Raw genomic sequence first — 17,347 nt, forward strand, 5'->3', positions numbered from 1 at the left:
GAGTTTTCTAAATGTAATTAAACCCAAGCCACTTTTATTTAATAACTCATGGAGGCCCAGTCTCCATGAGGTTTTAAAAATAAGCATACAGGGGCGCCTGGGTGGCGCAGTCGGTTAAGCGTCCGACTTCAGCCAGGTCACGATCTCGCGGTCCGTGAGTTCGAGCCCCGCGTCGGGCTCTGGGCTGATGGCTCAGAGCCTGGAGCCTGTTTCCGATTCTGTGTCTCCCTCTCTCTCTGCCCCTCCCCCGTTCATGCTCTGTCTCTCTCTGTCCCAAAAATAAATAAACGTTGAAAAAAAAAAAATAAAAAAAATAAAAATAAGCATACAAAGATTTGCTTTTAAATCTGTGTTACCTTGGTGTATTCTCATACCGATCTCCTACACGTAAAAGAAGAGGTATGAAAGCTGAGTACTTGCAGTTGTATGATTAATATGTCTTTTTTTAATGTTTATTATTTTTTGAAAGAAAGTGTGAGCAGGGGAGGGGTGGAGCAAGAGGGCGAGAGAGAGCACAGAGCCTGATGCAGGGCTCGAACCCACAGACAGTGAGATCATGACCTCAGCTGAGATCAAGAGTTGGATACCTAACTTACGGAGCCACCCAGGCTCCCCTGTTAACAGAAAGATCTTAATCACTGAGGTGAGCTGGCAGAGCTGTCTATCTTTCAGAAATCACCGCTCACATGATATCTAAAAGAAAAAAATGAAACATCTTTATAAAACGAAAAACTGGCAAGAACTTGATCTCAGAATCAAGAGTCCAGGGGTGGCTGAGCATCTTAGTTGGTTAAGTATCCGACTCTCAGCTCAGATCGTCGTCTCATAGTTCGTTAGTTTGAGCCCCACATTGGACTCTGCACTGACAGTGTGGAGCCTGCTTGGGATTCTCTAAAAAACAAAACGAAACAAAACAAAACCAAGAATCCTGGAGAACCAGTCCCAAATTTATAATTGAAAAAAATTACTTAAATTTAGGAGTCTTTTCTTTTCATGTATTTAAGAAATGAATCGCAGGCTGTTATTTGTAGAGTAGTCTAGTAAGTTATAATCTCAGGGAAGGTAACTACTACTGATTAATTGTTTCTATATATATGTCTATATTTATATACATATTTATATTTACATACATATATAAATGTTTATACACACACACACACACACACACACACACATAAGGAAACACAGACCTAGAGAGATTAAAGAATTTATCCAAGCTCACTTACATAGTTCATCTATTTAAGAAAAATAATTACTGAGAAGTTACTGTCCACCAGTACTTTTATAGGACAGAGGAGATAGTAGTGATCAAGATACAAAGGTACTTGCGACAAAGCTTACTTTCCAATGGGAAAAGCAAGCCATATAAATAAGTTTTAAAAAATCCAGTAGAGAAATAAATGGATGGCAATAATAATGGCAATAAGATCCATATAAAGAATCAAAACATGCCAATTTAAAATTTAAAATACCATGTAGAAAAGCGTCAAAATATTAAACTCTTAAAGATGCATTTAATAAAATATGAGTAAGATCTGTACACCTAAAGCTATGAAAGCATTGGTTTTTAATCAAAGTTATAAGACCTGAGTAAATGACCATATATACTATGTTCACGGATCAGAAGACTCAATGTTGCTAAGATATCAGTTCCATCCAACTTGATTTATAGATTTAATAAAATCCCAATCACAAATCCCTAAACTATTTCATAGAAATTTACAAGCATATTCAAAGATTTATATGACAGTGTAAAGGGTCTAGGATAGCCAAAACAATTTTAGAAAGGGACTAATTGATGATTCACACTATGTAATTTTAAGACTCACTCTTAAGCTGCATTAAAAAAAAGTGATGATAAACATAGAGATCAGTAGATAGATTAGAAATCCGGATGTAGACCTCTGCATATATGGATGATTGTGTTTTGGCAACAGTGCCAGGGTAACTCAATGGAAGGGATAATATTTTCAATGTACAATGTTCTTATGTTCCTACGGGAATAATATAAACACTACACATGCAGACTATGTACAATAATGAACATAAAATCAATTATGTAACACTTTGGAAGATTTTTTTTTTCAAATTTACACACACACTTCATCATACAGCTCAGTAATGCCTCTTGAAATGAAAATTACATCCTATGACAATGACTCAAATGTTTATAACAACTTTAAGTGTAATTGCTAATAAATTAAAAAACCTTAAAAGTTCATTACCTGGTGAATACATAAACAGATTTGTGGTGTATCTATCTAGTGGATAAAAAGCAATGAAAAAAAAATGAACACCAGATTGATTCAACAAAACAGATGAATTTATGACAAATAATCATGTATGAAAGAAACCAGACACAAAACACTACATATGGTTTTATTTCATTTATTTGAAGGCAGATTATTGATTAGCAGGTTACAGAAATGGTCTTTATATTTTTTTTCTTTTCAAATGTTTATTTAAGTTCTAGTTAAACTATGTGTAATATTGATTTTAGGAGTAGAATTCAGTGATTCAGCACTTAAATACAACACCCAGTGCTTATCATTACAAGTATCCTCCTTAATATCCATCACCCATCTAGCCCATCCCCCATCTACCTCCCTCCATCAACCCTCAGTTAAGAGTCTCTTATGGTTTGTTTTCTTTTTCTCCCCTCCCATGTGTTTATCTATTTTGTTTCTTAAATTCCATATATGAGTGAAATCATGTGGTATTTGTCTGTTTCTGAGTGACTTATTTCGTTTAGTGTAATATACTCTAGTTCCATCCACATATTTGCAAATGGCAAAATTTCATTATTTTTGATAGCTGGGTAATATTCCATTGCATATGATGGACATTAGGGCTCTTTCCATAATTTGGCTATTGTTGATAATACTGCTATAAACATTGGGGTGCATGTGTCCCTTTGAATCTGTATTAGTATATCCTTTGGGTAAATACCTAGTAGTACAATTGCTGGGTCATAGGGTAGTTCTATTTTTAGCTTTGTGAGGAACCTCCATACTGTTTTCTAGAGTGGCTGCACCAGTTTGCATTCCCACCAACTGTGTAAGAAGGTTCTTCTTTCTCCATATCCTCGCCCATATCTGATGTTTCTTGTGATGTTAATTTTAGCCATTCTGACTGGTGTGAGATAGTATCTCGTTGTGATTTTGATTTGTATTCCCCTGATGATGAGTGATATTGGACATCTTTTCATGTGTCTGTTAGCCATCTGCATGACTTTTTTTGGAAAAGTGTCTATTCATATATTCTTCCTATTTCTTAACTAGATTGTTTTTGGGTGCTGTTTTGGGGTTATTTATAGATTTTGGATGTTCATCCTTTATCAAATATGTCATTAGCAAATATCTTCTCCCATTCCATAGGTTGCCTTTTAGTTTTGTTGATTGTTTCCTTTGCTGTGCAGAAACTTTTTATCTTGATAAAATCTCAATAGTTCATTTTTGGTTTTGTTTCCTTTGCTTCTGGAGATGTGTCCAGTAAGAAGTTGCTGCTGCCAAGGTCAAAGATGTTGCTGCAGGTGTTGTCCTCTAGGATTTTAATGGTTTCTAGTCTCACATTTAGGTCTTTGAAATGTTCTTTATCTTGACTAAGGTGATGTTTATATGCCTGTATATATTTGCTAGTATATATGTTGACCAACAAGGAGGACCTATCCAAGAAAATGATATATTTTTAAAAATTAAAATATTAAAGCTAAAAAAATAATACAAATGCAGATCCTCTCTCTAGCTCTGATAGCAAGAATCATGCTAAAATTTCTCCAGTTCTATTTAAACTCTCTCAAAGGAATGCATACAGCAAAATTTGGGAGAAAGTACCTCCCCACAGGAGAACATAGTGAGGCAGAAATGGCTGAATCACTTTGCCACAAGTGAAGGAGGGACTGCATCTTTGGTATATTTTTGTATATTTTGATATATAGTAACTTTTTTTTCTACTTTAACTTTGGATACATTTTTCCACCCAATTTATACATTTATACTGTTCTTTCCTTTTCTTCTCCATTCTGCATCCACTTAAACCCAGAAATTTCTAGTGACAGAAATCAAAGTATATGTTTTATGATGTAGCATTCTTTTTTTTCTTATTTTTTTGATGTAGCATTTTTAGCAAATATAAAGAAGACAAAATAAACCACAAGGAAAGTATAAAAAGAGCAGCACAAAATTCCCAAGGGTTAAGTCTAGAATCAAGCTTTAAAGATTTTCAAGGGAATTTCTGAATAAAAGAATGTTTGGTAAATATATGGTAAAAATGAAAGGAGTAAGAAGTGGAAAACCATTAATTCATTTCTTCGTTGGTAACTCTCTGTTAAAACTGTATATTTAAAACGTGTGCTCACTTGTTGTTATGAACACTGGGTGTCATACGTAAGTGATGAATCACTCAATTCTACTCCTGAAAACAAAACTGCACTGTATGTTCACTAACTAAAATTCAAATTTTACAGATGAAAGAAATAAAATGTGTGCCCCTAAAGTCAACAAAATATAGAAGTCCTAGAAAAAATAAATAGTATAACTACCTCTAGAGAAAGAATCACATTGTCACTCCTCCATTACATATCTGATACGTAACACGTGGTTGACAATGTTTGTTGAACTTTACTATATCCAATTATTGCTTGTGTCCATGAGGTTTAATCACTGTCTCTCCAGCATTGTTATTGTCATCAATAGCATCATAAAAACCATTATTTATTGGGCACTTAAAGATCTAAGATACTGATTTTCGAACTGTGTAAAGTATCCTCAGTTTCTACAGACAGACTCAGAGACATTGTAATGGAAAAAGAGACCACTCCGGCTCCAAAGCTCTTTCTTCAGGTTTTGTGTGGCTGGAAGAGCTGCCTTTGAATGTTTGTAAACCATGACTATAGAAAAGGGATCAATAAACTGCCTTCTTTTTTAAAGTTTTTATTTTATTTCCAGGTAGTTAACATACAGTGTTTTATTAGTTTCAGGTATACAGTATAGTGATTTGACAATTCCATACGTCACCCGATGCTCATTACAAATGCCGTCCTTAATCCCCATCACCTATTTCCCCCATCCTCCCACCCACTTCTGCTCTGGTAACCATCAGTTTGTTCTCTATAGTTAAGAGTATGTTTCTTGATTTATCTCTTTTTTTCACTTTACTCATTTGTTTCTTAAATTGCACATATGAGTGAAATCATATGGTATTTGTCTTTCTTTGACTTATTTCTCTTACCATTATACTATCTAGATCCATCCATGCTGTTGCAAGTGGCCGGATTTTATTCTTTTTTATGGCTGGATAATATTCCATTGTATATATATACCACCTCTTCTTCATCCGTTCATCAGTCGATAGACACTTGGCCTACTTCCATCGTTTGGCTATTGTAAATAATGCTACTATAAACATAGCAGTGCATGTATTGTTTTACATTAGTTTTGTATTATTTGGGTTAATAGGTATTAGTCTGATTGCTGGATCCTAGGGTAGTTCTATTTTTAAGTTTGTGAGGAACCACAATACTGTTCCACAATAGCTGTATCAGTTTGCATTCCCAAAAATAGTGCAAGAGGTTTCCTTTTTCTCCACATAGTCTCCAACACCTGTTGTTTCTTGTGTTGTTAATTTTAGTCATTCTGAAAGACGTGAGGTGATAGTTTATTGTAGCTTTGATTTACATCTTCCTGATGGTAATTGATGATGAACATCTTTCTGTGTGTCTATTGTCCAACAGTATGTCTTTTTTGGAGAAATGTCTATTCATAACTTCTGCCCATTTTTAATTGGATTATTTGCTTTTTGGATGTTGAGTTCTATAAGTTCTTTACAGACTTCGGATACTAACGTTTTATAATTTGCAACTATTTTCTCCCATTATGTAGGTTGCTTTTTAATTTTATTGACTGTTTCCTTTGCTATGCAGAAGATTTTTATTTTGATTTAGTCCCAGTAGTTTACTTTTGCTTTTATTTTCCTTGCCTCAGGAGACCTAACTAGAAAAAAGGATGCTTCAGCTGATGTCAAAGAAGCTACTACCTATGTTATTTTCTAGAATTTTGATGGTTTCCTGTCTCACATTTATTTTTTTTAACGTTTATTTATTTTTGAGACAGAGAGAGACAGATCATGAACAGGGGAGGGTCAGAGAGAGAGAGAGGGAGACACAGGATCGGAAACAGGCTCCAGGCTCTGAGCTGTCAGCACAGAGCCTGACGCGGGGCTCGAACTCACGGACCACGAGATCATGACCTGAGCCAAAGTCGGACGCTTAACCAACTGAGCCACCCAGGCGTCCCTCCTGTCTCACATTTAGGTCTTTAATTCATTTTGAATTTTTTTTTGTGTATGCTGTAAGGAAGTGTGCAGTTTCATTATTTTGCATGTTGCTGTCCAATTTTCCCAGCACCATTTGTTGAACAGACTCAAATTTTCCCATTAGATGTTCTTTACTGCTTTTTGGAATATTAATTGACTATATAGTTCTAGGTTTATTTCTAGGTTTTCTGTTGTGTTCCTCTGATCTATGTGTCTATTTTTGTGGCAGGATCTTACTGTTTTGATTGCTACAGCTTTATAATATAACTTGAAGTCTGGAATTGTGATGCCTTCAGTTTTGCTTTTCTCTTTCAAGGTTACTTTAGCTATTCAGTGTCTTTTGTGATTCCATACAAATTTTAGGATTGTTTATTCTAGCTCTGAAAAATGCTGATGGTATTTTGATAAGGGTTGCATTAAATATGTAGATTGCTTATGGTAATATAGACATTTTAACAATATTTGTTCTTCCAGTCCATGAGCATGGAATGTCTTTCCATTTCTTTGTGTTGTCTTCTATTTCTTTCATCAGTGTTTTATAGTTTTCAGAGTACCGATCTTTCACCTCTTTGGTAAGGTTTATTCTTAGGTATCTTACCATTTTTGTTGTAATTGTAAATGGGATTATTTTCCTATTTCTCTTTCTGCTGCTTCATTAGTGATGTATAGAAGTGCAACAGATTTCTGTACATTGATTTAGTATCCTCCGACTTTACTGAATTTATTAGTTCTAGCATTTTTTTGGTGGAGCCGTTTGGTTTTTTATAACTAATATTATGTCATCTGCAAATAAGAAAGTTTTACTTGTTCCTTACTTATTTGGTTGTCTCTTACTTCTCTTTGCTTTATGATTGCTGTAGCTCAGGCTTCCAGTACTATGTTAAATAGAATTGGTGGGAGTGGACATCTCTGTCTTATTCCTGACTGTAGGGATAAATTTCTGTTTTTCCCCACTGAGTATGATGTCAGCTGTGAGTTTTTCATATATGGCCTTTACTATGATGAGGTAAGTTCCCTCTAAGCCTATTCAGTTGAGGGTTTTTATCATGAGTGCAGGCTGTAGTTTGTGAAATGCTTTTTCTGCATCTATTGAAATGATCACATGGTTCTTATCCCGTCTCTTATTGATGTAATGTATCATGTTGATTGATCTGCGAATATTGAACTAACTTGCAACCCAGGAATAAATCCCATTTGATTGTGGTGGATGATTTTTTTAAATGTATTATTGAATTCAGTTTGCTATTATTTTTTGAGGATTTTTACATCCATGTTCATCAGAGATTTTGGCCTGTAGTTCTCTTTTTTAGTTCTGTTTTTATCTGGCTATGATATCAGGGTAATTAATGCTGGCCTCATTTAATAAATTTGGATATTTTTCTTCCTTTTCTATTTTTTTTGGAAAAGTTTAAGAAGAATGAGAACTCTTATTTAAATGTTTGGTAGAATTCACCTGTGAAGCCATCTGGTCCTGGCCTATTGTTTATTGGAGTTTTGTTTTGTTTTGTTTTGTTTTTGATTAAATTTATTTGCTGGTTATCAGTCTGTGCAGTTTTTTTATATCTTCCTGTTTCAGTTTATATTTTTAATTTTTTTCATGTTTATTTATATCTGAGAGAGAGAGACAGAAAGAGACAGTGTGCAAGTGGGGTAGGAACAGAGAGAGATGGAGACAGAATCAGAAGCAAGATCCAGGTTCTGAGCTGTTAGCACAGAGCCCGATGTTGGGCTCAAAACCACCAGCGGTGATATCATGACCTGAGCCAAAGTCAGATGCTAAACTGACTGAGCCTCCCAGATGCCCCCCTGTTTCAGTTTCTTAAAGGTTGTTTATTTATTTTGAGAGAGAGAGCAGGGGAAGGGCAGAGAAAGGGGGAGAGAGAATCTGTGCACTGTCAGCGCAGAGTGTTAACGCTTGGCTCAATATCACAAATTGTGAGACAATGACCTGAGCTGAGATCAACAGTTGGATGCTTAATCGACTGAGCCACTAAGGTGCCCCATATTTCTTCCTGTTTCATTTCTTCATATTTCTACATGTTTTGATAGTTGCTATGTGTCTAGGAATTTATCCATTTACTCTAGGTTATCCAACTTGTTGGCATAATTTTTCATAATATTTTCTTATAATTGTTTGTATGTCTACGGTGTTGCTTATTATTTCTCCTCTCTCATTTGTGATTTTATTCATTTGAATTCTTTCTATTTTTTTTCTTGATAAGTGTGGCAAGAGGTTTATAAATTTTATTCATTTTTTTCAAAGAACCAGTTCCTGGTTTCATTGATCTGTTCTATGGTAGTGGTTGTCATCATTGTTGTTGTTGTTGTTGTTGTTAGTTTCTATATCATTTATTTCTACTCTAGTCTTTATTAATTTCTTCCTTCTGCTGGTTGAAAACTTTATTGTTCTTTTTCTAGCTTCTATAGGTGTAAGTTTAGGTTGTGTATTTGAGAATTTTATTGCTTCTTAATTTAGGTCTATATCGCTATGAACTTCCCTCTTAGAACCACTTTTGCTGCATCCCAAAGGTTTTCAACTGTTGTATTTTCATTTTCATTTGTTTCTATTTAATTTTATTTATTTTTTTTTATTTTATGCTTAATCCATTCATTGTTCAGTAGCATGTTACTTAACATCTCTGTATTTGTGGTCTTTCTAGGTTTTTTTCTTTATGGTTGACTTCTAGTTTCATTGTGGTCAGAAAAGATGCATGGTATGGCTTCAATCTTATTAAATTTGTTGAGGCTTGTTTTGTGGGCTAATATGTAGTCTAATCTGGAGAATGTTCTGGGAACACCAGAAAAGAATGTGAATGTGTATTTTTATTTGTAGGATGGAATTTTCTGAGTATATCTGTTAAGTCCATTTGGCCCAGTATTCACTCAAAGCCATTATTTCCTTGTTGATTTTCTGTTTAGTTGATCTTCCCTTTGATCTAAGTGGGACATTAAAGTCCCCTACTATTATTGTATTATTATCAATGTGTTCCTTTATGTTTGTTATTAACTGTTTTTTAATATAATTTATTGTCAATTTCATTTCCATACAACATCCAGTGCTCATCCCAACAAGTGCCCTCCTCAATGCCCATCACTCACTTTCTGCTCTCCCCCGCCCCCATCAACCTTCAGTTTGTTCTCAGTATTTAAGAGTCTCTTATGATTTGCCTCCCTCCCTCTCTGTAACTTTTTTTCCTCTTCCCCTGCCTCATGATCTTCTGTTAAATTTTTCAAGATACACATATGGGTGAAAACACATGGTATCCGTCTTTCTCTAACTGACTTATTTCACTTAGCATAAAACCCTCCAGTTCCATCCAAGTTGCTCCAAGTGGCCAGATTTCATTTTTTCTCATTGCCAGGTAGTATTCCATTGTATATATAAACCAATCTTCTTTATCCATTGGTCAGTTGATGGACATTTAGGCTCTTTCCATAATGTGGCTTTTGTTGAAAGTGCTGCTATAAACATTGGGGTATATGTGTCCCTATGTATCAGCACTCCTGTATCCTTTGGGTAAATTCCTAGCAGTGCTATTCCTGGGTCAGAGGGTAGTTCTATTTTTAATTTTTTAAGGAATCTCTACACTGTTTTCCAGAGCAGCTACACCAGTTTGCATTCCCACCAACAATGCAAGATGGTTCCCGTTTCTCCACATCCTTGCCAGCATCGATAGTCTCCTGATTTGTTCATTTTAGCCACTTTGACATGGATAAGGTGATGTCTCAGTGTGGTTTTGTTTTGTATTTCCCTGATGATGAGTGACATTGAGCATTTTTTCATGTGCCTATTGACCATCTGGATGTCTTCTTTGGAAAAATATCTATTCATGTCTTCTGCCCATTTCTTCACTGGGTTATTTGTTTTTCAGGTGTGGAGTTTGGTGAGTTCTTTATAGATTTTGGATAGTAGCCCTTTATCCAATATGTAATTTGCAAATATGTTTTCCTATTCCGTAGGTTGCCTTTTAGTTTTGTTGATTGTTTCCTTTGCAGTGCAGCAGCTTTTTATCTTGATGAGGTCCCAAAAGTTCATTTTTTCTTTGAATTCCCTTGCCTTTGGAGATGTGTCAAGTAGGACATTCTTGTAGCTGAGGTCAGAAAGGTTTTTTCCTGCTTTCTCCTCTAGGGTTGTGATGATTTCCTGCCTCACATTCAGGTCCCTCATCCATTTTGAGTTTATTTTTGTGTATGGTGTAAAAGAGTGTCTAGTTTCATTCTTCTGCATGTTGCTGTCCAGTTCTCCCAGAACCATTTGCTAAAGAGACTGTATTTTCCATTGGATACTCTTTCCTGCTTTGTCAAAGGTTAGTTGGCCATACATTTGTGGGTCCAATTCTGAAGTCTTTATTCTATTCCATTGGTCATGTGTCTGTTTTTGTGCCAATACCATACTTTCTTGATGACTACAGATTTGTAGTAGACGTTAGAGTCTGGGATTGTGATGCCTCCCACTTTCATTTTCTTCTTCAATATTACTTTGGCTATTTGGGGTCTTTTGTGGTTCCATACAAATTTTATGATTGCTTGTTCTAGCTTCGAAAAGAATGCTGGTGCAATTTTGATTGGGATTGCATTGAATGTGTAGATAGCTTTGTGTAGTATTGACATTTTAACAATATTTATTCTTCCAATCCATGAGAATGGAATGTTTTTCCACTTCTTTGTGTCTTCTTCAATTTCCTTCAAAAGCTTTCTATAGTTTTCAGCATACAGATCTTTTACATCTTTGGTTAGGTTTATTCCTAGGTATTTTATGTTTCCTGCTGCAATTGTGAATGGGATCAGTTTATTTATTTCTCTTTCTGTTGCTTCATTATTGGTGTATAAAAGTGCAACCAATTTCTGTACATTAATTTTTTACCCTGTGACTTTGCTGAATTCATGTATCAGTTCTAGCAGCCTTTTGGTGGAGTCTTTTGGGTCTTCCAGGTAGAGTATCATGTGGTCTGGGAAAATTGAAAGTTTGACTTCATCCTTGTCAATTTTGATGCCTTTTATTTCATTTTGTTGTCTGATTGCTGATGCTAGGACTTCCAACACTATGATAAACAACAGTGGTAAGAGTGGACATCACTGTCATGTTCCTGATCTCAGGGGAAAGCTCTCAGTTTTTTCCTATTGAGAATGCTATTAGCTGTGGGCTTTTTATAAATGGCTTTTATGATGTTTAAGTATGTTCCTTCTATCCTGACTTTCTTGAGGGTTTTTATTAAGAAAGGATGCTGTATTTTGTCAAATGCTTTTTCTACATCTATTGACAGGATCATATAGTTCTTATCTTTTCTTTTATTAATGTGATGTATCACATTGATTGACTTGTGAATATTGAACCAGCCCTGCATCCCCGGAATGAATTTCGCTTGATCATGGTGAATAATTCTTTTCATATGCTGTTGAATTCGATTTGCTAGTATCTTGTTGAGAATTTTTGCATCCATATTCATCAGGGATATTCTCCTGTAATTCCCCTTTTTTTTTTTTTTTTTTGCTGGGTCTCTGTCTGGTTTAGGAATCAAAGTAATGCTGGCTTCATAGAATGAGTTTGGAAGTTTTCCTTCCCTTTCTATTTTTTGTAACAGCTTGAGAAGGATAGGTATTAACACTGCTTTAAATGTGTGGTAGAATTCCCCAGGGAACCCATCCAGTCCAGGACTCATTTCTTGGGAGACTTTTGATAGCTGATTCAATTTCTTCACTAGTTATTGGTCTGTTCCAATGTTCTAAATCTTCCCGTTTGAGTTTTGGTAGTGTGTGGGTGTTTAGGAATTTGTTCATTTCTTCCAAGTTGTTCAGTTTGTTGGCATAGGTTGTAATAAATCCATTTGCATTCATGATTTTATCCATTTGGTCCTCTCTCTTCTTTTTGAGAGGCCTGGCTAGAGGTTTATCAATTTTGTTTATTTTTTCAAAACAAAAAAAAAAAAACAACTCTTGGTTTCATTGATCTGTTCTACTGGGTTTTTTTGGATTCTATATTGTTTATTTCTGCTCTGATCTTTGTTATTTTTCTTCTTCTGCAGGGTTTGGGGTGTCTTTTCTGTTCTTCTATTCCTTTAGGTGTGATATTAGATTTTGTATTTTGTATTTTTCTTGTTTCTTGAGATAGGCCTAGATTGCAATGTATTTTCCTCTTAGGACTGCCTTTGCTATATCCCAAAGGGTTTGACTTCTTGTATTTTCATTTACATTTGTTTCCATATATTTTTTACATTTCTTCTGTAATTGCCTGGTTGACCCATTCATTCTTTAGTAGGATGTTCTTTAACCTCCATGCTTTTGGAGGTTTGCCAGACTTCTTCCTGTGGTTGATTTCAAGTTAATAGCATTGTGATCTGAAAGTGTGCATGGTATGATCTCAATTATTTTATACTTATTAAGGGCTGTTTTGTGACACAATATATGATCTATCTTGAAGAATGTTGCATGAGCACTCGAGAAGAAAGTATATTCTGTTGCTTTGGGATGCAGAGTTCTAAATATATCTGTCAAGCCCATCTGATCCAATGTATCATTCATGGACCTTGATTATTTATTAATCCTGTGTCTAGATGATCTATCCATTGTTATAAGTGGGGTATTAAAGTCCCCTGCAATTACCACATTCTTATCAATAAGGTTGCTTATGTTTGTGATTGTTTTACATATTTGGGGGCTCCTGTATTTGGCACATAGACATTTATATTTGTAGGTTCTTCCTGATGGATAGACCCTATAATTATTATATAATGCCCTACTTCATCTCTTGTTATAGCCTTTAAAGTCTCTTTTGTCTTAGGGTGTGTGGGTGGTTCAGTTGTTTGAGCGGCCCACCTCAGCTTGGGTCATGATCTCAGCTCGTGAGTTCAAGCCCCACATCAGTCTCTGTGATGACAGCTTGGAGCCTGGATCCTGCTTCAGATCTGTGTCTCCCTCTCTCTCTGCCCCTAACCCACATACATTCTGTCTCTGTCTCTCTCAAAAGTAAATAAACATTAAATAAATAAATAAATAAATAAATAAATAAATAAATAAATAAACGAACGAATGAACAAACAATCTCTAGTTTGTCTGATATAAGTATGGCTACTCCAGCTTTCTTTTGACTTCCTGTAGCATGATAGATAGTTCTCCATCCTCTCACTTTCAATCTGATGCTGTACTCAGGTCTAAAATGAGTCTCTTGTAGACACCAAATAGACGGGTCTTGTTTTTTTTTTTTATGCATTCTGATACCCTATGTCTTTTGATTGGAGCATTTAGTCCATTTACATTTAGTGTTATTATTGAAAGATATGGGTTTAGAGTCATTGTGTTATCTGTAGGTTAACACACAGATAACCACAAATTAAAATTTGTGGTCCTTTGCAACATTTCACTCAGAGTCCCCCATCTCTTGTAGGGCTGGATTAGTGGTGATGAATCCCTTTAGTTTTTGTTTGTTTGGGAAAACTTTTATCTCTCCTTCTATACTGAATGACAACCTTGCTGAATAAAGGATTCTTGGGTGCGTATTTATACTTTTCATCACATTAAAGATTTCCTGCCATTCCTTCCTGGCCTGCCAAGTTTCAGTGGCGAGGTCTGCTACTACCCTTATGTGTCTATGTTTGTAAGTTAGAACCTTTTTATCCCTAGCTGTTTTCAGAATTTTCTCTTTATCCTTGTATTTTGTCAGTTTCACTATAATATGTCCTGCAGAAGATTGATTCAAATTATGTCTGAAGGGAGTTCTCTGTACAATTTGGATTTCAATGTCTGTTTCTTTCCCCAGATTGAGGAAGTTCTCAGCTATGATTTGTTCAAGTATACCTTCAGCCCCTTTCTCTCTCTCTTCTTCTTCTGGAATTCCTATGATATGGATATTGTTCTGTTTGATTGTATCACTTAGTTCTCTAATTCTCCTCTCATGATCCTGGATTTTGTTTGCTCTCTCTTTTACTCAGCTTCCTCTTTTTCCATAATTTTATCTTCTAATTAACCTAATCTCCCATCTACCTCTTCTCTCATCTGGTGCTGTGGCCACCTCCACTTTATTTTTCAGCTCATTTATAGTATTTTTAATTCATCATAACTATTTTTTAGTTCCTTGATCTCTGCAGCAATAGATTCTGTGCTGTCTTCTATGCTTTTTTCAAGGACAGCAATTAATTTTATGACTATTATATTCAATTCTTGTTTAGTTATGTTGCTTATATCTCTCTTGACCAATTCTTTAGCTGTCACTTCTTCCTGGAATTTCTTTTGAGGAGGATTCTTTTGTTTCATCATTTTGGTTAGTTTTATGTCCCTTATGAGTTTTAAAAGCTTGTTATGTGCTCTGCACCTGTGAGCACTGCTTTATTAAAGGGGGGTCATACACTGTCCAGGACCTGGCCTTTCAGGAGGTATTTTTTGGAGAGTGTTACTTGCTCTCTGTTGTTGTGACTTTGGTTATTTTATTTCTCTACTCGTAGTGATGTTTTTGACCCTCCACCGGATGTGCTTTGATTTGTCCTTGAATTATGGAAAGGAAAACAAACAGACAAACAAACGGGAAACAAAAACCCACAAACACACAAACAAATAAAACAAAGAAAAACAAAAACAAAAACTAAAAACTGAAAACAATCCAAAAGGAAAAAACCAGAAACACCAGGTACAAGTAAAGAACAGGTTAGAGGCGGTGCTGATGGAAGAGCACATATAAAGAGAGAAATGACAGGAGCAGGGAAAAATAAAAAATAAACATTGACCAGGCAGAGAGAGTAAAAGACCAAATGTAGAGGGAGAGAAAGAAAATTAAGGAAGGGAGGCTGGGAAAGAGAAAGGAAGATAAAGTTACCCAGCTAGAGAAACTATATGGCTTGATTATTCCAGAGAGAGAGAAAGGAAAGTAAAGAAGGAGGTGTAGAACATGTATCAAGAGAATGGATTAAATATGTCTGTTTAACCAAACCAATAACCAAAGTAACCAGCCTAGAGGAGGGAAGAGATAAGAAGGAGAAATGGAAGGGAGAATATATCTAAACAAGAATTGTCCTATAATTAATCCAGGCAATGCAGCAGCACTGGTCTGGAGGAGGGGGCTGTCCGGTTTCACAGTGTCTATCCCTCTCCAGTAGATACACAGTTACCTGGAGCAGAGTGGCATGGTTTGGTGTAGGCGGTCCTGCCTCCACTGTGGGCCCCACTGACCCATCCCTGTGGCCCCACCTTGGTGGTGGTGGGGAGAAAAATTGCTGCCCCTCAGTCTCTTCTCACAGCCTGGTGTCCCAAATCACTCCTTTGGCACCATCCTCACTGTGCCTCAGGTGCAGACAAGACAGTCTGGCTCCACCAACTCCCAAGCCAGACACTTGGCTGGGATTTAAACTCCCAATCTGTACACCCTGGTACTGGGGAAGTGCTTCTCAATGCCTGCCAATATGTGGTCCTGGCTGGTTTTGTCCTGTGCTACAGCATTTGAGGAAAGGGGACTGGTTTCTTCTGCTGTGGACTGTGCCCCTGACCTACCACTGAACCCGGAGCTGGCTCCTCTTCCCCCCAGGTGCATGAACAGGGCAGTTGGCCCCAGTATGAAGACTTTGTAGTCAGAAATGGGATCCCTCCCTGTCCTGGTCCCAGGTTTTTCTCTTGTTCAGATACAGTCCTATGCTTCCACAGATGCTCTTTCTCTTCCCTTTGCTCTTCGCAGAAGGGGATCCCTCCCCTCTGTGCCTATGTGGCCCATTTTACCTCCCCCAGTTTGCAATCACCTACCTATGGCCCATCAGGTTGTCCCGGTTCCTCCTTGTTAGACTCAGTCTCATTTCCTCCCAGACTCTTGGGGTTCAAAGTCCTTTTGCTTCAGCTCTTCTTTTTTTTGAGAGAGGTGGGATGTACGGATAACCCTACTTCTCTGCCATGTTGCCCTCACTCATGTTATTAACTGTTTTATGTATTTCAGTCTACCATGTTGGGGACATAAATATTTACAATGTTATCTTCTTGTTGGATTGTCCTCTTTATTAAAATATCATGTCCTCCTTTGTCCCCTGTTACAGCCTTTGTTTTAATTTTTTTATGTTTATTTTTTAATTTAATTTTTTTAATGTTTATTTATTTTTGAGAGAGAGAGAGAGGGAGGGAGGGAGGGAGGGACAGGAGACAGAGAGTGAGCAGGGAAGAGGCAAAGAGAGAGGGAGACACAGAATTTGAACCAGGCTCCATGTTATGAGCTGTCAGCATAGAGCTCAAAGTGGGGCTTAAACCCACGGACCATGAAATCATGACCTGAACCAAAGTTGGGTACTTTGAGCCACCCAGGCATCCCTGTAGGCTTTGTTTTAAAGTATATTTTGTTCAGGGGCGCCTGGGTGGCGCAGTCGGTTAAGCGTCCAGCTTCAGCCAGGTCACGATCTCGCGGTCCGTGAGTTCGAGCCCCGCGTCAGGCTCTGGGCTGATGGCTCAGAGCCTGGAGCCTGTTTCCGATTCTGTGTCTCCCTCTCTCTCTGCCCCTCCCCCGTTCATACTCTGTCTCTCTCTGTCCCAAAAATAAATAAACGTTGAAAAAAATTTTTATAAAGTATATTTTGTTCAGTATAAGTATTGCTACTCCAGCTTTCTTTTGACATCCATTTGCATGATAGATATTTCTCTATCCCCACACTTTCAATCTGTAGGTGTCTTTAGGTCTAAAATGAGTCTCTTGTAGGCAGCATATAGATGGCTTTTTAAAAAATCCATTCTGACCCCGTATTTCTTTTGATTAAAGTGTTGAGTCCAATACATTTACATTCAGAGTAATTATTGATAGATGTATAATTTATTGTCATTTTATTGTTTTGTTTTTTTCTGAATTTTTTGTCTGATCGTTTCTTGTCTTGCTTTCATGTTGTGCTGATTTTATTTAGTAATATATTTGGATTTCTTTGTCTTTATTTTTTGCATATGTATTAGTGGTTTTTGATAGATAATACCATTAGTTTCTATATAACATCTTCTGCATCTAGCAATATGTATTAATTTGATGGACATTTAGGTTTGAACCCATTCTTTACTCCTCTCCTTCCCATGTTTTAGGTCTATGTTGTTA

The sequence above is a fragment of the Leopardus geoffroyi genome, chromosome A1 (genome assembly GCF_018350155.1).
Source record: "Leopardus geoffroyi isolate Oge1 chromosome A1, O.geoffroyi_Oge1_pat1.0, whole genome shotgun sequence".
NCBI lineage: Eukaryota > Metazoa > Chordata > Mammalia > Carnivora > Felidae > Leopardus > Leopardus geoffroyi.